We start from the raw sequence: 10,895 nt of genomic DNA on the forward strand, positions 1-10,895 counted from the left end.
CTTCCTCGTTCGGTGGCCAAACTTTTGTACTATATAAGGGCTCTGCAGGGCGCCCCGGTGGACGTGGGGGCGCGGCTGGCTTAGGTGGACACGGAGGATACCCCGGTGAAGTGATTAGTAGCGACAATCGGATTGTCGTAACTTCCAATTCGGGCAAAAGTGGCGAGAATGCCAAAGAAGGTAAATGCGGCATCCACGGAGAAAATGGTTGGGATATGGCTTTTATCGATTGGGCGCTCTGGAGAGACGGAACATATTACGGTATAAACCAAAATAGGAAACTCAAGTTGAGTTATCATGACAGAAGTACTTCGGATCGAATATACGTTCCTTATCGTGCTACGCATTCTAGCCGTACATATGCAAAAATATCGGAGACCAGCATCCCGAAACCTACAAGCACGACATTCACAGAGAAGAATACTTCAACGCGCTCAGAGTATCAAGCTCAAGCCGAGAGAAAGAAGAATATTTCGCAGAAACGTATCTTCATGCTGTATTCTCAATATATGGTCGAGACAAACGTCGGTTCGTATCAAAATATGCAGATGTACATGCGCCATGCTGAGGAACATGCTTTCGAGAGAATAATGAAAAATAGACAGGGGCAGATGAAGGAAATATCGAAGATAACTGTTACGTGTACAAAACCATCTTCGCAGAAAAATGCAAAAATATTCAACACAATTTCTCCCTCTACTGAGCCTCAACAAACATGTCGGAAGTCTCTGGAAGATCTATTAAAAAGTTTACGCCAAGCTCCATTAAATGAATGGTTTGAATTAAAAAATGAGCAACTGGAATATACACACTTCAATTATTTGTTTGAACTTTATGAACGGTTGAAAGAGAAGCATTTACAAAAGAAGAAAGGAAACACAAACGACAGTGCATATGATACTCAAGCGCAATTGCAATTGAGAAATATTGAACAACTCTTAATTGAAAAGTATCGTTCAGCTATTCTGCAACAAATCGCGTTACAGATAGCCGGATGTCAATGCATTGCTAATAATAAATTTGAGTTAACACCAAAGAATGCGATAAAGTATTTTCGAAAAATAAAAAATAATCCGCATATTAATCTAGGTCTGCACAAAGAGTTGGGCAATTTGCAGCAGTACTTCTTTGAGAATAACGAGGCGCAGCGCAAGATGATCTCAAAATTTTGCACAGCAGAAAACGTGAATAAGTATCACGACGCTTTTAAGTTCTCTATTGCGTCCTTTGTGATGGACGAGGGTGAAGAAGAGGAAGCACACCCACATGTGAAGAAATATTATAAAGAATATAGCAAGTTCGTCGGCGAGCAAGAGGTGAAATTGAAGAAATTTTACAAAGAATCGGAGCTCGACGGAGGGTCTTGTAATGAAGTGGTAGGTCAATTATTCCGAAGTTTAAATGACACAAATATGGAAAACAAGTTGAAGGAGGATGCGAAGAACAAACAATTGAAAGAAATTTACCGGCGAATTAGTAAAATGTTCAATGAACGTTTTATCTGGGAGGATTGCATGAAGGACTCAATAATAGTCAAGGAATACGTGCGACATATACAACTACATGGTCCGTTGTCACCGAGTTACCGAGAATTGTTAGCGTATATATTCAATATTAATATCTGCATGTACATCACGGATCGAAACAACCAAATCTGTTTGTTGGACGTACACAATCCGCAATCTACAGATGTTATATACCTCTTGTACACAAACAAGAATTACACGCTACTGAATATCAATGAGAACTTCCTCCGACTGGATATGGAGCGTAATGGCAGAGCTAATCTGTGCACGAAAATCATAATAGAAGTGGAGTCGATGGAACGTAAGGCAGACCTCAATGAATATATGAAGAAACGATTGTTTCTCCCCGGAAGCAAAGAGGATAACAGCGTTATCTCCAGTACCGAAATAGAAATCAACGAGAAGTTCGATATGTACGAAATAATACGACACTTTTCCTCCTTGGACGAGAAACAGAAGCTACGGTTCATGCTGGACAAAATATCATCCAAGTACATTGGACAACGTGAGATCATTCACGCTATAGCTAAAGTTTTCTCATGCAATGGAAGATACATTACCTACAACGAACTGTATTGCTTGGTGAACGCAGTACTGAATTTCGTTATCGAGGATCGTCCTGGCCTAAATATATTTAGCTGGATAATCAGGGCGTATCCTCAGCAACAATGGTTAAACGAAATTATAATGTTGAAGTTCGAGAATCACTTTCAAATGTTGTTGGATGAGATACAAAAATGGAGGCAATATTTAGTGAATATTCATGAGAAAGAAACTCTGTTACTATTGAACTTCAAATTGGAGCAGAGCAAATCGAACAAGTCCTTCTCGACGGAATGTATAAGAAACATCTTGTATTTGCTAAGTAATATTTCAGACCGCGTGCCTGGACTCCATGCGCTGGAATTATCCGAGTGGCCGTACGCGATCAAGGAAAAATATTGGACGACCAAACTATCTACGTTAACTGAATGGGAGGACGAAGAATTACAGAGAGCCTCTTATTATCTGCTATCTTTGGAGAATAGCGCCGGCACTTCTCTCGTGGACGAATTTATGGATCTTCTTATAAAAAAAGGAGTCACATTGCAGTCGAATAAGAGCACGAGTGTAACAAGTGAAGTGACGCCTTTTTCTCAAAAGAAAACTGGCTTGATAAGTACTAATGTTTTTCTTCAGATACTGATAAGTTTTAATAACGGAGAATGGAATTTCTCTAAAGACATTCTCATCATACTCAACGAATGTCAGATCAACGAATGGATAATCTTGATGAAAGAGATATTTCCTACTAACGGGGAAGATCGCACCGTGAACAAATTAATCGATTTAATTAGAGGCAACGGCAACACTTCCGAACATATTCTGAATGATTTGAATGCGAGCAGAGATACCATTCAAGCCATGAAGCAAGTGACGGCGACGAGCGAGGAAGCGATCAAAGAAAAGATCGCTAAACATAAATGCAACATACAGCTCTTCGAAGAAGAGAGTGATAAATTGCAATACGTACACAATTACGTGGCTGAGTTGCTAGGTCTGATAGACAACACCATAAATTTGAAGAGAAATTTTAGGCTTCGCAACACGCAAAAAATCGCCATACTTGCGTTATTCAGAAATAAATGCAGCACACTGATGCAGGTATCCACAGGGGAAGGTAAATCGCTTATCGTCGTGGCATTGTCTATCTTGAAGGCGCTCTGTGGTCAAAAAGTCGACATCATTACCAGCTCGTCGGTTCTGGCGAAACGTGATAGCGAGATCAACAATGATATTTACGACCTCTTCTCCGTCAGCGTGTCGCACAATTGCGACAATGACGTCGAGAAACGGAAGGAGGTCTACTCCTGTAAGAACGTCGTTTACGGTGAGCTGGCTGGCTTCCAACGCGATTATCTACTGGATCGATTCTACAGTAGGAATATTCTAGGCGACCGTAGTTTTGAAAACGTCATCATAGACGAAGTGGACAGTATGCTGCTCGACAAGGGTAACAACATGCTGTATTTATCCCACGACTTACCGTGTCTAGACAAGCTCGAGTCTGTTTACGTATATATCTGGCAGTTAATTAACAGGTTTTTCACGAGCCAAGAGGAGTTTCTACAGATCTTCGACAACAAAGCGATCAGACAGGCGGTCTTATGCAATATGTACGGCTCGTTGTCAAAGGAGGACATTAAAAAGATCGACGTGGACATAAGTGGCCAACAAGTAAATACAATATGGGAACGTTTGATCAAACGCAATATAATCGATAATGACGGTTACGTACTTAAGGACAACGTGAGCGAGAAAGATATTATGAAAGTATTGTCACCTGACTTCGAGTGTTACGAGCGGTATCTGATGTATCTGTTGCAGCAGATATCCAAGCGCGAGAAATCCATCGTTGTTCCTAATTATTTGAAACGTTTTATAGCTCTGCACTTGGACGCCTGGATTAACAGCGCTAAAATGGCGTTATTCATGCAGGAACGGCAAGATTACATAGTGGATGTCGACAGAAAAGGCAGCAGGCCGGATCTTAAGGCCAACATCATTATCATCGACCGTGACACGGGTACAGACCAGATGAACTCTCAATGGGATGAAGCGTTGCATCAGTTCTTACAACTGAAGCATGGCTGCAAGTTGTCGATGCAGAGTTTGAAAGCTGTGTTCGTGTCAAACGTGTATTATCTGAAGCTTTATGCTAATTTGTACGGCCTGACCGGCACATTGGGCTCCCACCGGGAGCGAGATTTGCTGCAGAAGATCTACCAGGTGGACTTTGTTACTGTACCGACCACGAAGATAAGGAAGTTCACGGAGTGTAATCCGATCGCCTGTTCTAACCTACAGGAGTGGTGTCAGCAGATACGCTCGGAAGCTGATGTTCACACGAAAGCAGGCCGATCAGTACTGATAATTTGCGAGACTGTACACGATGTGGAGTCTCTGTATAGTGTCTTAAGCGGCAAAAACATGACGAATTTGCATACGTACACGCGCGACTATGAATCCTTTGACGTGGCCGCTGAGCATCTGCGTGAAGGTCACATCATCATCGCGACCAATTTGGCCGGTCGCGGCACTGACATTAAAATAACCGAGCAGTTGGACAAGGCAGGCGGTCTACATGTTTGTCTCACGTATCTACCGAACAACAATCGAGTAGAACAACAGGCTTTCGGCCGTGCGGCTCGGTGCGGCAACAATGGTTCCGGTAGATTGATTATTATGAGTTCGCGGGATAAGCAAAGTATATCACAAATGTCGCACCTGAAAAAAGAGCGGGACTTTGAGGAAATCCGTCGTATCTCCGACATCAAGCTATACTATGAGACGCGGATAAGCGTAGAGGAGGATGCTTTTCACCAATTTAAGGAGGTGTATCAGCAGCTAGAGAAGAACCTGAAGAACGAGGTCTGTGATGAAGTGAAAGAAGTACTGATGCGTAGCTGCCTGGACGAGTGGGCTTTCTGGTTGGATGAGAACAGCAAGTATATAAACGGCATGTTGGGAGAACAGGACACCGATAAATATAAAGCATCCCTCAACAAACTGATTCATCGTTTACGGGTACTGAAGTCGAAAGAGAGCAAATACTGGGTGCAGTGGACTCGCGAACCCACCCAAATCATCAGGCTCGCCAAATATTTCGCACGAAACAAGCAGCACGATACGGCAATCAAGCTGTTCGATCACGTTATCAAAAAAGAGCCCAATTTCTCAGAAAGCGCGCATTACTACAAAGCTTTCTCGTTGATCAAGAAGATGGATAAAAAGGACCGAGGCGTTTTGAAAGAACTTAAGAAAGAATTACGTGAGACGGCTAAGCTCTTGCAGAAGCATCGCGATTATGCGTTATTGGCTGGAAATATCATCGACGTGCTGAAACAGCGGAATCCCGGTATCATGCAGATCGACGCGTTCAAAGAGCAACACAAGAATATCAGCACCATATACCAGATCTTCTTGCAATCTATTGATAATATGTTGGGTCATAACGTGACATCGCAGAATCTCGAGAAATACGATATCAACGAGGAATTAGCCGAGACTTTGTATCTCGATTTAATTAAAAACGATATATTAAGAAGGCCGAGAGTATCGAAAAATATTGAAGAAGGCATCGTGAAAAAGATTTGCGAACATCACGGAATAATTCTAAAGGAGTTGAACGATTTTCTTATAAACAATCGCGGCTCTTCTATAGAGCCACAACAATTCGAAAAAGATATGAAGAAGTCGGTGAGAATGCCCAATAAGGAGGACTTTTGGAAGTTGTTAGTGAAGATGAAGATCTTGAAGGATGAGGTGAAGTACGTGAAGATTGTCGTAAAGAAGCTCCGAAATATCGATCCGTCGTTATTAAAATTGTTGAAAAATATGATCGAGCAGAATAAATTGGAGAAGCAGACTTTAAAATGCAATAAAGAACAGCTGCTTCTCCACACAAGAGGTGCCGCCGAACAGGACAATGACGAAAATATCACATTGGAGAAAGGGCTCTTCAAGAAATTCATTAGTGATGACAAATATAAGATACTGAAGCGCAGAAATGTTTTTATTTATAACAAGAAAGCGACCTACGATGCGGAGAAAGTGGAGAACGTGATCTTTCCGTGTTTCGACTCGATTACCTTGAAAGATTTGACTGAACGAGATATCTTGAAGAAAGATGCGAAACGGATTCTAATGGATTTGGTCAAGCGAAAAGTCTTATTGATTGGGAGGATGGGTTATTACCAATTGGCCATCCCTTGCGACCAGATCGCGAATCTTCAACTACCTTCCTGTCCCATCTACGAAAGCTTTGTTATACAGCTGTTGAACGTCTGCTTCATGTACAGAATAGCGTTGCAGAAATTAGTAAAAGACTTTCACGACGAAGCGGTACCCGTTAACCTGCAGTTAATGACCAAGCCGCACCAATCGGTGATCTGTTCGTTAATGGAAGAGAAGATCGTCAAACTTGCCAAGGTATCTAGCAATAATGATAATTTGGAGAGCAAATTGCGGAACATGTACAAGCGCATGATACGTGGGAAGGATATTTTCATGCAAGTACTTTATGAAAACAATTTGATACTGCAGTCGAAAAAAAAGGATGCAGACTTATTTAATTACATCATTCAGAAAGGATGGATCGACGTGGTGGATTCGATGCAGGAAAACGTAATGGAAAGTCTCAAGGACCAATTTATAGATCCTGTGGGAAATACAAGCAAATCGCCGAACACAATGGCAAAAATGGCCACAAGAATGCGGCAGCCCAAGGCGTCGTCAACTCTACTGTATACTTATTATAGTTTAACAGCGGGAGAGCGAGAGAAACTTTTAGTGTTCGTCGACGGTGACACTCTGAGATGTACACGCGAACCGACGAATTACGAGGGTCCGACGGAAACTATCAAAACCATTATAGACGCTTATAACCTCTTCGGCAAGAAGCCCACAATAAAGAATATCGTTAACACCTTGGAAGCTTTGAAAAACACGTTCAAGACCTTGGACGCGCCGGACTACAGCATGATGCCGCTATTGAAACATATCGAAACGAGCGGATCTTTCAGCAGTGGCGATTACCCGAGCGAGGAGTTACACATTTTCGTGACGAACGGTCTGGATGATCTTCTGGTAATTCAAGAGCAACCATGGACCTGGAAGATGATATTCAAGACCGCTGCGGTCGTCGTGTTCGGCATAATGCAGATTATACTTAGTAACGTGATAGAAATCTTTTCGGCCGGCATGACATGTATGGCCAGCGCCATGATATCCGAGGGTGTGAGTGATATCTTCTTTGCAATCTCATCTTTCAGGAGCGGCTATTTCAGCTGGAAAAGCTATATGCATCATAAGATAATGAGCCTGGCCATCACCGGTTTGAAGTTCAGCCTTATAGCGATGTCCTCGTCCGCAAGCGAAACCTCGTCCTACGCAAACAGCATAGTCGAACCCAACGTCTCGTCAACCGGTACAGAAATGACTATGATGTCGGGTAAGCAGGTGTTCAACAAGCTGACGCGCAAAGGGTCCCATCTGCTGACGAAAGAATTCACGAAGCGCGTCGCGATGAGCACCGTAGAAGGCGTCGCATTTGGTCTGACTAGCTCAAGTATCGATTGGGTCGTGGACAAGTATCTGCAGAACCTGTGCAGGGACATCTGCTTCTCCATGATGACTGAGATCAACCAATCTGTAGAGCAGCATATCATGTCCGATACTTTGATAACGGCGTATCGAACGTTGGGCCGACAGAATGCGACGGCGATGATAAAAGATTTGACCAAGAATTATTTCGCAAGCGGTACCACCTTTCAGTTGTCGCGTATATGTTGTAGGCTGGTGTACACCATGTTGAACTTTGTCAAGCAATCCCAGTCCGCTCGTTCAGTGTCCGTCAGCTCGTTTAATGTGAAGACAGTGCTGGAACTGATGGGTCCGGCGAGCACGATTTTGAAGAAAACGACTGTTCTGTACGATCTGAGGAATATGACGGACAATATGCTGAACGAGTTGAACAAGAGTGTTCAAAAGAAGATCAACGTGTTGAGTGAGATGAAGACGAGTACCCGACAAGACAAACAGAATTCGACGGACGACGATGCCACGGATATAGACCGATACAGGTACGATATTATAACATTATGGAAGACGACACTGCGTGCGCGAGCTGGCCAGGTGATTGACGAAGAGATCGTCAGGCCCGTCATGAATACTGTCGCGACGATGATAATGTACTATGCTGGCCGCCAGATACAATCGATGTATAGTGATTATAAGGAGAGCAATTACTCCGACGAGTTCCAACAGTACAAACAGGAATACGAAGAAAAGATGCAGGAACTCAGGGACATGACCGAAGAGGAGCACATGCAGGTCAAGAAAGAATACCACAGCAATCTGCAAAACTTGTTGATAAGGACTCGCAATCCCAAGCTTCTCGCGGACATTGTGCGCGAGAACGTGCCAATTGATACCACCTGCATGGCTGCATGTCTGCCAGTTCTTCAGCGTATGCTGGCGAATCACGGGTTCAATGTCGAAGGATTAACCTTCGTCATAGATGGGGCACCTGGCTTGTCGGAGAGAATCTCGACCATGTCGGACGGTGAACAGGGCACAGTGATTAGAATCTTCTTGAAGGACGATCACTTTCAGCTTAGTCGGGATGACAACTCGAACAGTGGCGCGAGCGACGGCTCCAACAATTGCCTATATGAGACGCTCTGCCAGTACATACCTGGCCTAGATAGCATATCGGCGGAGACGTTCAGGGAAGAGGTAGCAAAAGAAATCGAAACTAGCCCCGGTATACGAGACCGTTTGTCGTACGGAGGGCATCAATACAGATTAAGGATCGGACTATTCGGTGGTAAAAAAGCTAGAAGCCGAAACGTCCCAAGAGAGAGATTCATGGCAAAAGACAAAGAAGACATGAAAAATTGGACACAGAACAGTAAGTACGACGTGGATTTCACTATAAATAAAATATTGAGCAAGGAGGAGTTACAGGAGCAACGTACGAAAGCTCTAAATGCAGCATTTCAAAAATGTTGCGAATTTGTCAGGCAATACAAGGACGTGAAAAAGAGACCCATTAATCTCAGACTGGAGGATTTCAAACCCACTCTGTACGACATGATATATGTTAATGCCCCGTACGAGGGTGAGATAGGTTTTTTCCCAGTCCAAATAGAAGCAGAGTTGAAAGTGCTCGTACCCGGGACAGAGAAACAAACGGAAACAATTAAGTTGAAGATTAATATCGACAATCCTTGCATTAGTGTAGTACATGGACCGAAGGTTCCTCATGTCGGTTATAGTATAACTGGACGCGGCAATTTGCCATTGAAAGCACACGGACATATATTGATAAATAAAGAGGGCAACGATTTCCTTCCACATCGAAATAGTAATAATATTGATGTGACAAGTCTTGCTGAAAAAATGATCCCTGATGACCAGCAAGTTTCTATCTTGGAGATGTTCACAGAACCGTCATACTATGAAGAAGTTCTCGCGCGATACGATACAGAGAGTTTTGACTATTCAAGCATGAGAGGTAAAAAATTCGTCACATCATTTTACTAAGCGTCTTGATTTATTTATTCATAGAGAAAGGAATTGTTTGAATTAGAAATCATTTCTAAATGAAGTGAAGGGATATTATATTGAAGTATTTCCAAAATCGGTAAGTTAATAAAAGTTAGGGCATTGTTGTAATAATATATTATTGAGATCAAAAAGAGTAAAAAAGTCTAGTGCTATTCTTTTTCCATGAAAAAGTTAGCGAGTTAAATACTGGAAAGTTACCAAATTTTTCTTAAATATTTCAAAAATATTAGGCAAATAAAAATATGTTTCAGAAGTTATGAAAATTAATTGGTAGAAAAAGATTGGTAGGAAAAGATAATTAAAAAGTGTGATTTCCATTTAAGAAAAGTAATAATCAATGAATATCTCGAAAGTGGCGTCATCTGTGGCGTAAACAAACTGATATAGTTGTTTTATGTCCCCCTTTAAACGATACAATTTTTGTCTGAAACATTTTTCGATTTAACGCAATATTTCTGAGATATTTGAGTGGATCCTTTAAAATGGGATACCCTGTATATATGTCGTATTTTCTATTAAATTTATATGAATGTAATTTTTTATATGTGTTTGTGCTATCTTAAAATATATGTGTAAAATACTTAATGTGATCAATTTTATTTTTTAGTTAGTTTATGTATCAGGTGTTTGAATAAGTTTCTGTCGTTTTCCAAAAAAGTCGGGCGTTTTTGAACTCATGATCAAACACACTTATATGGCTACGTTTAGACTCGGCAATCCAAATTTTCATTGTTGAAGACAAAAAAGCAAAATCACCGTAAACAGAATCCAACTCAGTTTTGACTACTGGATTTTCCTTTTTAAATTCATGTATTTGATCACGGAACGATATTCGATTTCTTTCATTGTTAAATAAATATATTGACATGCATATTACAACTGACCGTCAAAACAAAATTAAGCGTCACATATGGTTGAACATTTGAGAGCAGTTATTAAAAAGATGTAAGATTAAGAAGTACTTTCATACCTTACAACAGTTTCCGACCAACATCCTTATGTTCGAAACTTACCAAACAACCTACATATATTGCAGGATATTTAAAAAAGAAAATTTGAGACTTCAAGAGTAGATAGTCACAAAATGGAGGAAAAAAGTATTAATAAACATAGGTCGAAAAATAAATGTTTTCGGAATTATGAACAAATATTTATTTCAATTAAAGTAATTGACTTAATATATCACGGAAAGGAATGGACGCTAACAAGTTGTGAAAGCTATCATTCTCAAAATAAATAATCTTTAAAAAGGAATAA

This window comes from Harpegnathos saltator, unplaced genomic scaffold (genome assembly GCF_003227715.2).
Source record: "Harpegnathos saltator strain DR-91 unplaced genomic scaffold, Hsal_v8.6 scaffold180, whole genome shotgun sequence".
In the NCBI taxonomy this organism is placed as follows: Eukaryota; Metazoa; Arthropoda; class Insecta; order Hymenoptera; family Formicidae; genus Harpegnathos; species Harpegnathos saltator.